The following is a 14,274-nucleotide window of genomic DNA, read 5'->3' on the forward strand; positions in this document are numbered from 1 at the left end:
GATCTGGACAATGCCTGGGAAATACAAATAAGCAGGGCTTTTTTTGTAGAAAAAGCCCAGCAGGAACTCAAATGCATATTAAACAACGCCACCTGACGCCAAGCCAGCTGAAACTGTGTTCCTGCTCAAAAAAAAAAAAAGCCCTTCTAATAAGGAACTAGGAGCCAACTTCAGCCTCCTAACCTCAAGCTTTTTACTTCACCAGCTCAAAGGTTTGCTGAGGTCATGACACAGTCCTCCCCCTGTATATTCCGAGGCATCCACCCCAGCAGAGAGGGAATCACCGATTCAAAGCTCATTAAATTCATATTTGAGTTTGAAACATTTTCCACTCCCCACAGGGAAGGCTGTCCAAGAAGGAAGTCGCCTGCTTCCTCCATCACTTCTGCCGTGAGCTAAAGGCAGTGAAATCTACACCACATTTAAATGGCCTATTTCTTATCCAAGATGAGCAATTCTGCCCCCTTCCCAACTCTCACTTGCAAAGGAGGAGAAACAAAAGAATGGAAAAAAAGAGACTTCTAAAATACCCGAGAATAAGGTCAGCGGGAAAAGGATGATTCCAAATCACAAGATGTCATAGTCCCGCGGTTGCACTGCATTGGTCAGACTGCTCCTGTGAAGTCCTGGAGGCCTCACTTCAGAAAGGATGGAGACTAGAGGTGTCAAAGTCATTTGTTATGAGGGCTGGATCTGACATAAATGAGACTTTGTTGGACTGGGCCATGTTAGGTTGGGCCATGTGTGTACCTATTTAAGATTAGGTATCAGAAATACAAATTTTTATAAAGAACACAAAGACAAATATATATTTTAAAAAACTTTAAACATGCTTAAAATGTTAGCACTTTATTGGACTTAAAGATGCTTTCTTTGTATTTCTCCCATGGGCTTCAGGGAACTGGGCAAAGGAAGCTCTGGCTCTTTCCTTCCTTCCCCAAGGGATGGGGGGGAGCCTCAGCCAATAGAAGGAAGAGAGACTTGGCTCAGTAGCTCCACTGTACAATTGAGAGAGCCTGGCAAAGCAGGCTATTCCTTCCTCTCCAAGGGAGGAGCCTCAGCCAATGGAGAAAATAGAGGTTTTGTTCTGTAGCTCCTGTGCAGTTCAGCAAGCCTTGCAAAGCAAGCTGTTATGCAGAAGGAAGCAAGAGAGAGAGGGAAGGAAGCAGATGACAGCCAGTTGCTCGGGGGCCTGATAGGAGCCCTCTGAGAGCCTGATTCAGCCCCTGAACTGCATGTTTGACACCCCTGAAGACAGAACGGAGCAGGTACAGAAGGAAGCAATGGGGATGACCAGGGGGCCTGGAGACCAAACCCTACAAGGAAAGGCTGAGGGACTTGGGAATGTTCAGTTTGGAGAAGACGAGGTTGAGATGGCGGACACACAGTGTCCTCTTAAAGCCTCTGGAGGGCCCTAGGCCGTCAAAATCTTTGGGGACCCCTTGCACATTATCTCAGAGTCAGAGCACTCACCCCACTACCCATGTCCCCCGCTGCAGCCTGCCTGTGGCTCTTTCACAAACATTGGATAGCCCTCAAAGCCTCCATCATCCCACCACGCCCATCAGCCAGCTTGGAGAAGGCATTTCTTTCTTCAGATGACTTCTCCAAGTTGGGCCAGCTGGTGGCTTGGGAAATGCATTTAAAGTTGCTTTCTGTCTACCTCTCCCTCCCCTCATCTGTTTTCCTGCCTGCCTGCTCTCAAACATCTGATGCTCATGTCTTGTGGCTCTCAAACACCTGAGGTTTATTTTATGCCCCCCCCAGCAGCCCATTCCACTGCTGAGCTACTCTTCTACCAATATATATATATATATATATATATATATATATATATATATATATATATATATATATATATATATATATTCTAATACCTATCCTAATATCTATCCAACATCCTAAATCCAACAATATTTTAAACCCATTATTGCTAGTCCTCTCTCTGCTGCCAACAGAAATGGCTCTCGGCCCTCCTCAAAGTGATAGTCTTTTAAACACTTCAAGAAGAAGAAGGAGAATGAGGAGAAGAAGAAGAAGAAGAAGAAGAAGAAGAAGAAGAAGAAGAAGAAGATGATATTGGATTTTTATATCCCGCCCTCCACTCCAAATCTCAGAGTCTCAAAGCAGCTCACAATCTCCTTTATCTTCACCGCCACAGGAGGTGGTGGCGGCTACAAGCATAGCCAGCTTTAAGAGGGGATTGGATAAAAATATGGAGCAGAGGTCCATCAGTGGCTATTAGTCACAGTATATGTGTGTGTGTGTGTGTGTGTGTGTACACACACATATATTGACCACTGTGTGACACAGAGTGTTGGACTGGATGGGCCATTGGCCTGATCCAACATGGCTTCTCTTATGTTCTAGGTGGGTGGGACTAAGAGGGCTCTCACAGCAGCTGCCCTTTCAAGGACAACTCCTGTGAGAGCTATGGCTGACCCAAGGCCATTCCTGCAGCTGCATGTGGAGTAGTGGGGAATCAAACCCATTTCTCCCAAATAAGAGAGCTTTGGCTGACCCAAGGCGATTCCAGCAGTTGCAAGTGGAGGAGTGGGGGAATCAAACCCGGATCTCCCAGATAAGAGTCCACACACTTCACCACTGCACCAAACTGGCTCATTGTCCCCAGATTGTGTCCCCAGGGGGATTAACAAGTAGGCCAGGTAGGCACAGGCCTATGGGCCTCCACGCCTTTAGGGGCCCCAGGCCGGCTTTCCCCCTGGTTTCCCCCCTGCTTGCAGCCGTCGGGCCCTGCACGCGCAGCCAGCAACTGAGTCGCTCTTTGCCGAACTTGCCTGGTGTGGCTGCTGCTGGCGTTGTCGCCAAGTTTACCTCTCTGCCTCTCCCCCCACAGCTCTGTTAAAGGGGCTTTTGAGGAGGTGCACTTTGGCCACCCCTGCTTTAGGCTGACTTTGCCTTGAGCAGGGGGTTGGATTAGATGGCCTGTCTGTCCTCTTCCGACTCTATGATTCTGTCTGTCCAATTTCTTCTGAATTTCCTGAGCAACATCTCTGCCAGGGGCGCAAGACCCAGCTGCGCTTCTGTTCTCCCTTTCCTTTACAGTATAGTTGCCACCTCCTGGCACGGTTGCCAATCCCCAGGTGCAGGCAGGGGATCCCCCGCTTTGGAGGCCTCCCCCTGCTTCAGGGTCGGCAGAAAGCGGGGGGAGGAAGGGAAAGGTCTGCTGGGAACTCTCTTATTCCCTAGGGAGATTTATTCCCATAGGAAATCATGGAGAATTTATCTGTGGGTTTCTGTGGCTCTGTGGGGGGGGGCTGTTTTTTGGGGTAGAGGCACAACATTTTCAGTATAGCATCTAGTGCCTCTCCCCAAAATGCCCCCCAAGTTTCAAAAAGATTGGACCAGGGGGTCCAATTCTATGCGCCCCCCCCCAAAAAGGTGCCCCTATCCCTTATTTCCTATGGAAGGGAGGCATTTAAAAGGAATGTGGTCCCTTTAAATGTGATGGCCAGAACTCCCTTTGGAGTTCAATTATGCTTGTCACAGCCTTGATCTTGGCTCCACCCCTAATGTCTCCTGGCTCCACCCCAAAAGTCCCCAGATATTTCTTGAATTGGACTTGGCAACCCTACCTCCTGGTTGGGAAATACCTGGAGATATGGGGGGTGGAGCCTGCAGAGAGCAGGGTTCGGGGAGAGGAGAGGAGGAACTGCAGCAAGGTATAATGCCATAGTGTCTACCCTCCAAAGCCGCCATTGTATCCAGGGGAAGAGATCTTGGTTGTCTGGAGATGAGTTGTGATTGAGGGATGGGGGGGATCACCTGGAGGCTGGTAGCCTGACTTTGCAGGTTTATAAGCCTGGGCATAACTAGAAGCTTTTCTAGCAGAGAGGGGGATCCTGATAACATTTCTGCCAGGTGCATAAAATTTGGGGGTGAGTTTTTTTTTTTCCTGAGTGCATGTACTTATGTCCAGGTCTAGCTGTGGGGCTGCCAAGTCCAATTCAAGAAATATCTGGGGGTTCTGGGGGTGGAGCCAGGAGACATTGGGGGTGGAGCCAGGAGCAAGGGTGTGACAAGCATCATTGAACTCCAAAGGGAGTTCTGGCCGTCATATTTAAAGGGACTGCACACCTTTTAAATGCCTTCCCTCCATTGGAAATCATGAAGGATAGGGTCACCTTCTTTTGGGGCTCATAGAATTGGACCCCCTGGTTCAATTTTTGTGAAACTTGGAAGATATTTTGGAGAGAGGCACTGGATGCTATGCTGCAAATGTGGTGCCTCTATCTACAAAAAGCACACACACACCCCGAGCCCTAGATACACACAAATCAATTCTCCATTATACCTTATGGGAATTGTTCTCCATAGGGAATAATGGAATCCTCGGCAGACATTCCCCCCCCCCCGCTTTCTGATGACCCTGAAGCGGGGGGAGGACCTCCAAACCGGGGGATCCCCTGACCCCAACTGGGGACTGGCAACCCTATCTAGCAGGGAGGTGAATTTGGGATTCCCAGAAATCACTGTGAGAATCGAGATGCTGGATTAGATACTCCGGTGGTGTGTTCTTCTTGTTTATTAAAATATTACCAGTCCTGAAACTGGAACACATACCCACACATTCTCCAGTTAAGAAAACTTTTTGTAAAGAGTAAAATAAACCATAAAGGGACAGTTAAAGCAAATTATTTTGCTAAGACCTAAAGTCACCCATTTTCAAGCGGATGGAAAGATGAGAAGTAGGGTTTTCTTAAGGGCAGATCTTTAAAAGGGTAATTAATAATATCTCTGTATGGAAAGGCATTCTCCGCCCTCGCCACCTTTGTCTTTTCCAGAGCCAGGGCCACTGGCATTTCACAGACCGCTGAGGAAGATGGATGGCACATAAATGAGTTTGGTTCCTATTACTTGTCTCTTTCTAGTGAGACACAATTCATAACACAAAAAAGTGGTCTGCTTTTCTCTGAAAGATGTACGAGTGGTGGAGAGATTCTCCAAAGAAACAGTTGTTCATGTGACAATAACTGTCCCACTTCAGAATACAAGAAGCGCACCGAATTCTCCCCCCTCCCTGCTGCCATAGACAAATAATAGAATCATAGAGTTGGAATCATCTAGTCTAACCCCCTGCACAATGCAGGAAACTCACAAACACCTCCCCCTAAATTCACAGGATCTTCATTGCTGTCAGATGGCTATCTGGCCTCTGTTTCAAAACCTCCAAGGAAGGAGAGTCCACCACCTCCCGAGGAAGCCTGTTCCACTGAGGAATCGCTCTAACGGTTAGGAAGTTCTTCCTAATGTTGAGCCAGAAACTCTTTTGATTTAATTGCAACCCACTGATTCTGGTCCTACCTTCTGGGGCCACAGAAAACAATTCCACACCATCCTCTATATGACAGCCCTTCAAGTACTTGAAGATGGTGATCTTATCGCCTCTCAGACGCCTCCTCTCCAGGCTAAACATCCCCAGGTCCTTCTACCTTTCCTCATAGGACTTGGTCTCCAGAACCCTCACCATCTTTGTCGCCCTCCTCAGGACCCGTTCCAGCTTGTCTATATCCTTCTTAAAATGTGGGTCCAAAACTGAACACAATACTCCAGATGAGGTCTTACCAGAGCAGAGTAAAGTGATACAATCACATCATGTGATCTGGACACTATACTTCTGTCGATACAGCCCAAAATTGCATTTGCCTTTTTAGCCACTGCATCACACTGTTGGCTCATGTTCAGCATATGATCCACTAAGACCCCTAGATCCGTTTTGCGCATACTATGTTCCTCCACAGTAAAAAGGAGCAAAGTTTCTAATCCATCATATCTTCCGGACGGGTTCTCTGCAGCGTTTTCTCATAGGGTTACCAACCCCTGGGTGGGGTCTAGGTATCTCTTGGAATTACAACTGATCTCCAGGCTACAGAGATTAGTTCCCCTGGAGAAAATGGCTGTTTTGGAGGTTGGAATCTGTCACATATTACCCTGCTGATATCCTTCCCCATCTCAAACCCCACACTCCCTAAACTCCATCCCTCAAATTTCTAGGAATTTTCCAAACTGGTATCGGCAACTTTATGTTTTTCTTCATTACAATTTTGGTGCTCAAAAGGAGCCAGTTCCATCCAGTCATTCAGTTCTCATTCTTTCAGAACCCTATAGTGTGGGTAAAACTGAGGTAAAGTTTGAGGTATAGTATGGGTTAAACTGAGGTAAAGGCAAAGATATGTCTGCTGGGAGTGAAGAACCCTGACCAGCACATTTTCTGAAATTACATTCTTTCACCCCTTCATGACAAAAGTTGTCTTATTATGGGACATTCAGGTTCTCTCAAGAGAACATCACGAAGGGGCCCTTTTTCTGATATCATTTGTGACATATCAAAGCGGAGGAAGTTTCTTTTGCCACCTCCTCACATGAACATCTATCCTCTATCTTGCTAAATGCTGAGGTGACGTTTGGGCCTTTTCCTTTTGGCGCTCTGTGGCGTCTAGCTTTCCACGCGCCACATTTAACCGATGCTCCTTCCTGTCTCCTTAACAAGGGGCTTCAGCTGCCTTTCTGCTTATTGTCTATTAACTTTAGAGGTGAGCACATCACTCTGTGAAATCAGAAACGTTAACCGTGGGGGGAAAAAAACAGAGAGTTGGGGGAGGGGGTGAGGAGAAGAGCTGAAATCCCATTTTCTCTCCACCGCTTGACGGGAAATGGTCTGTCAGAGCCAGCAAAGGCTCTCGCTCAAAGCAGTGGCTGAATTCATTACTGAGCCCTAGGCTCCACCGTCAGCACTTCTGGAAAGAAAAGCATTTGTAAAGCGGAGAGGGTCAAGGCCCACCAAGCTCATGAGGTGCTCCCCTCCCCACCATCTCCAGGATCTACTTTCCTGAGTCAGAGCTCAGTGGCGGCAGGCGTTCTGGACCCTGCTGGCCTGAGAAGTCGATAGCTGGGAAATCTAAGGCCCGCCACCACCCCGAAAGACCACCCACAAGCCTTCCTCTCCTCCCCCTTTGTTCTCCAGACATGCCCCTTTCGTTCTGGGGATTTGAGTTTCCATTAGCGTCTGTTTGGTGGCTCCATCTTTCTTTACACTGGCATTACCACGGTGGCTTAATCTGGCTGCCTGGCATTTGCTCCCGAGTGCTGCTCGATACTTACGTCACCAGACAGGCATGAATAGTTTTAGGGGTGCCAACTCTAGGTGGGCAACTTCCTGGAGATTTGGAGGTGGGGCCTGAGGAGGACAGGGAGGGAGTTCAGTGGGGATACGAGGCCATAAAGTTCCCCCTCTAAAGCAGCCAAATTCTCCAGGGGAACTGACCTCTATCATCTAGAGATCCGTTGTAATTCTGGGAGATCTCCAAGTACAACCTGGAGGCTGGCAACCCTATGAGGCATGACTCCTCATCTCTTCAGATAGAGCCAGTTTGGTGTAGCAGAGAGCTGGCCTGATTGGATGTAGTGGTTAAGTGCATGGACTCTTACCTGAGAGAACCAGGCTTGATTCCCCACTCCTCCACTTGCAGCTGCTGGAATGGCCTTGGGTCAGCCATAGCTCTCGTAGGAGTTGTCCTTGAAAGGGCAGCTTCTGGGAGAGCTCTCTGAGCCCCACCCACCTCACAGGGTGTCTGTTGTGCAGGAGGAAGGTAAAGGGGATTGTGAGCCACTTTGAGACTCTGAGATTCAGAGTGAAGGGTGGGATCTGAATCCAATATCATCATCATCTTCCACACACCCACATCTGAGGCCTTCCCTTTATGAAGATATTTCCCTTCTCCTTCCTAGAAAAAGATGATTTTGAATTAGAGTTGCCAACTCCAGTTTGGGAAATCCCTGGAGATTCAGAGAGGATCCTGGAGAAGAAGGGGTTTGGGAAAGGAGGGACAGCAGGGTATAATGCCATAGAATCCATCCTTTAGGGCAGGGTTTCCCAAACTCCCCCCACCCCATGGCCTGCTTATTTTTACACTTCTCCTTCATGGCCTACTAAAATACGGGGGTGGAGCCGAGAGACAGGAAAGCCTGTCTTTTTCTTCTATAGAGGTCTCCAAGGAAAACAGAGCTCAGGCTTTGCAGCCTGTGTCAGTCTTCAAGCCTAGCTTTTCTCTGCACAACAGAGAGACGGGAAAGGAAGGAAGCAGAGCAGAGCTCATGCTTTGCTGGGGACGGAGCTAGCTTTGGCTTTTCTTGTGATCCGGTATTGAGGCTCCCGTGGCCCAGTACTGGGTCGCAACCCTGCAAATGGGAAACGCTGCTCTAGGGGAACTGCTATCTGGAGATGAGTTATTCCAGAAGATCTCCAGGCCCCACCAGGAGGTTGGAAACTCATTGCAGTTCTCATTTCCTCATCCTTGATAGTCCTATATCGCAGGGGTGGCCAACGGTAGCTCTCCAGATGTTTTTTTGCCTACAACTCCCATCAGCCCCAGCCAGCATGGCCAATGGCTGGGGCTGATGGGAGTTGTAGGCAAAAAAACATTTGGAGAGCTACCGTTGGCCATCCCTGCGATATTGTGTTAGGGATGGCTCAAGAGTCAACCCTCCCCCCCAACACACACACACAACTCAGACTTTCCCTTCTGACAGCTGAAGGGGAACTGAAGCTTCTGATCTGTATCATTTTAATTTTGTATAAACATCTCCTAACACCACATACCTCTACATAATTGACATGGATTACATAATTAATTGCCAAAGGTATATCCATATCTCAATCAATTCCCCTGCCCCCATCATATGCCGATCACTAAGGCAGGGGGGAGAGAAAACAAAACGCATCCCAAAGCTTCTTTCTTAATTTAATGTTTCAGATTATTTCGGTTTCAGAATTGTACCGAAAGGGGAACCACTATAGAACAAACTTTTCCTGAGACCTCTGTTCCTTCTCGACGTATATTTTAAAGCTGTCAACTTATCTGTGTTTATTTTCATGATTGTCAAAAAGAGCCTTCTGCTTTTGGCAGGTTCTGGCCCACATTGAGAACACCTTTGTGTGGTCTCCCTGCTGTCTATCTTGAGGCTGTCGTTCTCTCCTGTTTGTCACCACATGAAGACATGGAAAGCTGCCTTATACTGAATCACACCATTGATCCTTCAAGGTTTGTATCCTGAACTCAGACTGACATAGCTCTCCAGGGTCTCAGGCAGAGGTTTTTCTAGTGTCCTGGCCCCACTGGTGGACCTCCTGATGGCAGCTGGGTTTTTTGGCCACTGTGTGATAGAATGTTGGACTAGATGGGCCACTGGCCTGATCCAGCATGGCTTCTCTTATGTTCACCTACTGACAGATCTTTCTAAATTGGAGAAGGCGGAGACTGAAACTGGGCCATTATCCATAATGCTATTGGATCCTACTGGCTGTCACAGTGGCCCTCAAGGTTTTACCCACAATGTCCCAATTTAGCATCTGACGTGACAACATCACACATGCTGAGTAAATCACATGAGTTACCTCATCTTGGATGTACACCATAATGTGGTGAGGGAGATTTTGAGGGTCAGAGGAGCTGAGAACGATACTGTAAGGAGTTCAGACTCTGTCAAGCGGCTAAACTCCTAGCAGAATCACTCCAGGCAGAATGGTCACAGCTGAGACACCAGAATAAGGTACACTCACCCCCTTCAGGGATCCACAACCACATCAGCAGAAGAGAACAGACAGTTCCAATAATGAGGGGAGCAGTGGAATTATTAAAGGGCAGCTATTGAGCAGCACCAGTCATAGAAGGAGACGGTGGCAGAAGATCTTTTCTATACAATGGCAGTACCACTTTTGCTAACCCTTGTTAGAAGAAGGCGATGGTAAACCACTTCTGGTCATTTCTTACCTCAACAAAACTATGAGGAGACAAAACAAATTTTTAAAAAAAGATATAGGATGTTTCGGAGTTCCTTAATTCACTTCTCACACACACATACACCCACACATACACACACACTTCAGCCAATTAGATTAAACCACACTAAGGACAACAATAGCTGGGCAGCTGTGTTGGTCTGAAGCAGTAGAACAAAACAGGAGTCCAGTAGTAGACCAACAAAGTTTTATTCAGAATGTAAGCTTTCGTATGATGCATACTTCTTTAGACGAGAGGATGGGGGACAGTGAGCTGAAATACATATAGCTGGTGGGTTATGAACTCTCCCTTCCAGCTGAGGACAGTGAGACTAAAGATGGGGGTGCCATGAAGCAGCTAAAGATGAACCTGAAGGCACCGAAATATGACTGAAATGATGCCAGTACTCAAGTTCCAACTTGTTATGGACTCATAGCATGTCTTTCGAGGGGGAAGGCAGCATGGTATAGCCCAGTCTCTTCAGATCTTGGAACCTGGAGAAAATGGCCCCTTTGGAAGGTGGATTCTATGGCATTATACCCCATTAAACACTCTCCCCCTAACTCTACTCTCCATAGGCTCCGCCTCCAAAATCTCCAGGTATTTCCCAAACTCCAGCTGGCAACCCTATAGGGTACCCAGCAGGCGGCATGTGGAGGATATAGAGCAGGGGTGACCAAACTATGTCTCGGGAGCCGCATGTGACTCCTTTACACATATTGTGTGGCTCTTTAAGCCCCTCCCCCAATAGCTGGCCTGGGAAAGGCATTTGTCTCTTTAAATCACTTGGAGAATGCATTTAAAGTGAAATGTGCTTTCTTTCCTCCTCTCTCTCGCATGTTTTTCTCCTTCCTTCCTTCCTTCCTTCCTTCCTTCCTTCCTTCCTTCCTTCCTTCCTTCCTTCCTTCCTTCCTTCCTTCCTTCCTTCCTTCCTTCCTCCCTCCCTCCCTCCCTCCCTCCTCTCAAACATCTGCAATTCATGCCCTGAGGCTCTCAAACATCTGATGTTTATTCTATGTGGCTCTTACAGTAAGCAAGTTTGGACACTCCAAGTATAGAGTAGGCTGAGTACTCAGCAGGCAAGTTCTCTGAAGCTGGTAGGGGGTACTCTTTCCGTCAGAGTGTAGTTTGCTGCTGTCTTCTTCTACAGTGTTTACTTTGGTGGCCTGCCTTGCAAGCACTGGCCCTACTTAGCTTCTGAGATCTGGCAAGACCGGGCTGTTCCATGCTGCCTTCCCTCCCTCGGACTCAGTATTAAGCTCCTTCATAGGTTCACATGTAGATGCTTTAGAATGCAGGCATTTTATGGTGTGGGGGAGAAGGCGGCTAAAAGTATTGAATTTCATAAGTCAATAATTAACATGATTGCCTCGAAATTCATCCGCAGGACCTACGATTTACAAGTTTGCAATGTAAAAGTAAAAATGTTTCGCCGTATACTTTATTTTATAGACATTTCATCATGTCTTTGGTATGCTCTCATTATGCAGATTTCTATTTTTTTGTGCAAAGGCACACCAAGCATAACCAAGCAAATACAGCTTGCAAGCCAGCTTTCCCTTCACAACAGCCTCTGTGTCAGATTGAGGGAGATTTCTTTACTCGCCAAAGCACAGCATGCTGAAATGGCAACAGTTTGGTCCTCGGAAGGCCAAGATGTATGAGACGACGACGGGAGCTCCACAAATGGACCTTCTGAGTTTCTTTTTTTTGAAGGCGGGGAGGTAGTCTGTGAAGGATGCCTGAGTCAGATCAGGCCTCAGTGAGTATATAAAGAACCTTCCCCCATGCTTTCTTTTCCAGTGTCAAATGCTCTCCCCATTGGAGGAAACACACACAACCTGGTTTGCCTCGTCTGATGAAGTGTGCTTGGAGCACACCAAAGCTTAAGTTCTGAATAAAAACTTCGTTGGTCTTAAAGGTGCACTTGACTCCCTACTTTGGTTTGCCACTGTAAACCTTCACAAGAAACGTTGACTGCAGGGTGACATGATAGAGGTTGACAAGATGAGGCATGAGATAGAAAAGGTAGAGAAAGAAGTACTTTTCTCCCTTCCTCACAATACAAGAACTCATGGGCATTCAATGAAATTGCTCAGCAGTCGGGTTAGAACGGATAAAAGGAAGTCCTTCTTCACCCAAAGGGTGATTAACACGTGGAATTCACTGCCACAGGAGGTGGTGGCGGCTACAAGCATAGCCAGCTTCAAGAGGGGATTGGATAAGTATATTGAGCAGAGGTCCATCAGTGGCTACTAGCCACAGCTTATTTTTGGAGCTCTCTGTCCGGGGCAGTGATGTTCTGTATTCCTGTGCTTGGGGGGAAATAGTGGGAGGGCTTCTAGCCCCACTGGTAGACTTCCTAATGGCACTTGTTTTTTTTGGCCACCGTGTAACACAAAGTGTTGGACTGGATGGGCCATTGGCCTGATCCAACATGGCTTCTCTTACGTTCTTATGTTCTTACCTAGGAGGTCTCCCATCCAAATATCAACCACAGCCAGTTGGCTGCCAGTTTGGTGTAGTGGTTAAGTGTGCAGACTCTTATCTGGGAGAACCGGGTTTGATTCCCCACTCCTCCACTTGCACCTGCTGGAATGACCTTGGGTCAGCCATAGCTCTGGCAGAGGTTGTCCTTGAAAGGGCAGCTGCTGTGAGAGCCCTCTCCAGCCCCACCCACCTCACTGGGGGAGGAAGGTAAAGGAGATGGTGAGCTGCTCTGAGACTCTTCAGAGTGGAGGGTGGGATATAAATCCAATATCTTCATCTACCTCACAGGGTGTCTGTTGTGGAGGGAGGGAGGAAGGTAAAGGAGATTGTGAGCCGCTCTGAGACTCTTCGGAGTGGAGGGCAGGATATAAATCCAATATCTTCTTCTTAGCTTCCAAGTTATGACAAGATCAGGCTAGCCTGGACAAGTCAGGCATGCTAAACCTCCAAAATGCATTTTTTGCCTCCAAAAAGAGAGAGAAGTCTTGCGTTGCCACAATTCTAAAAATTATTATGAATGCAATTCGCCAATGGAGAGGCAAGGCACATCCCTGGGGAAGAAGCCCTCCGTCATTCAAGACAAGGATAGGGGAGATGGAAGGGCAGAGTGACCCCAAAAAATGAAGGCTTGAGCTGGAGACAGCAACACGACGCCAAGATGTCCAGCACTGAGTCATGTCTGCCAGCGGGCTGGGAAGCGAGAGAGAGAGAGAGAGATTTGTGAAACCCCCTCAGATGATTTGTGCTAATCACAGCAAAATTCTTTTCGCTGCTCTCAGAATTCCTGGGTGGGAGCAGAGATGGGAAGAAGCCCTCCCGCCTTGATTCAGGAAGGGCCTGGTGATACCCAAGTGGCAACGCTGCCTAAGAAAAAGCTTCCTGCTTAGCTAAGTAAACTAGCAGGATACTGTTGGAGTGAGCGAATCACAGGGCCGGATCTAGGGAAGGAACTTGCTTCACAGGTAAGAGCCACATAGAATACATATCAGATGTTTGAGAGCCACAAGACAGGAAGGAAGGGAAGCAAATAGATGGGGGGGCAGGAAGGGAAGGGTGGAAAGAAAGCAACTTTAACTTAAAATGCATTCTCCAAGCTGCTGACTGGCTTGGCTTGAAGAAACGATTTAGAGAAAGAAATGCCTTCTCCAAGCTGGCTAAGGGGGCAGTGGGGGCTTCGAGAGCCACACGTGTGAAAGAGCCGCAAGTGGCTCCCAAGCCACAGTTTGGCCACCCCTGCTTTAGGCTGATCCTGCGTGGAGCAGGGGGTTGGACTAGATGGTCTGTATGGCCCCTTCCAGCTCTAGGATTCTCTGATCCTATGTTTGAGGGCCACGAGACCTTCTCTCAAACATATGATGCTCATGTCCTGCAGCTCTCAAACAGCTGACGTTTATTCCAGGGCTTTTTTCGTAAGGAAGGAAGGAAGGAAGGAAGAAAGAAAGAAAGAAAGAAAGAAAGAAAGAAAGAAAGAAAGAAAGAAAGAAAGAAAGAAAGAAAGAAAGAAAGAAAGAAAGAAAGAAAGAAAGAAAGAAAGAAAGAAAGAACTCCTTAGGGGAGGGACAGTGGCTCAATGGTAGAGCATCTGCTTGCTAAGCAGAAAGTCCCAGGTTCAATCCCTGGCATCTCCAACTAAAAGGTTCCAGGCAAATAGGTGTGAAAAACCTTAGCTTGAGACCCTGGAGAGCCGCTGCCAGTCTGAGTAGACAATACTGACTTCGATGGACTGAGGGTCTGATTCAGTATAAGGCAGCTTCATATGTTCATATGTTCATTTGCATATTAGGTCACACCCTGCTGGCCCTGACACTAGGCAAACTAGGTGGTTGTCTAGGGCGCCAGCCTTCTTGGTGCGCAAAATTGGGCACCCCCCATGTGCCTCAGTGACGTGCAGGGGTGTGTGTGCGTGCGTGCCAGAAGTTAGCCTTGCCTAGGATGCCAGGCAGTCTAGGGCTGGCCTGGGTGGGATTAAAAAACGCACTAGAAA

At 47.7% G+C, this 14,274-nt stretch overlaps 1 non-coding gene across 1 annotated transcript; it reads left to right on the forward strand.

Annotated features, from left to right (window-relative positions):
• Positions 1-13,847: 13,847 nt before the first annotated feature.
• On the forward strand, positions 13,848-13,918 carry TRNAS-GCU (transfer RNA serine (anticodon GCU)). Its single transcript has one exon. It is a non-coding gene; the product is annotated as a tRNA-Ser (tRNA).
• The last annotated feature ends 356 nt before the right edge of the window (positions 13,919-14,274 follow it).

The sequence above is a fragment of the Heteronotia binoei genome, chromosome 6, assembly GCF_032191835.1.
Source record: "Heteronotia binoei isolate CCM8104 ecotype False Entrance Well chromosome 6, APGP_CSIRO_Hbin_v1, whole genome shotgun sequence".
Classification (NCBI taxonomy): Eukaryota; Metazoa; Chordata; class Lepidosauria; order Squamata; family Gekkonidae; genus Heteronotia; species Heteronotia binoei.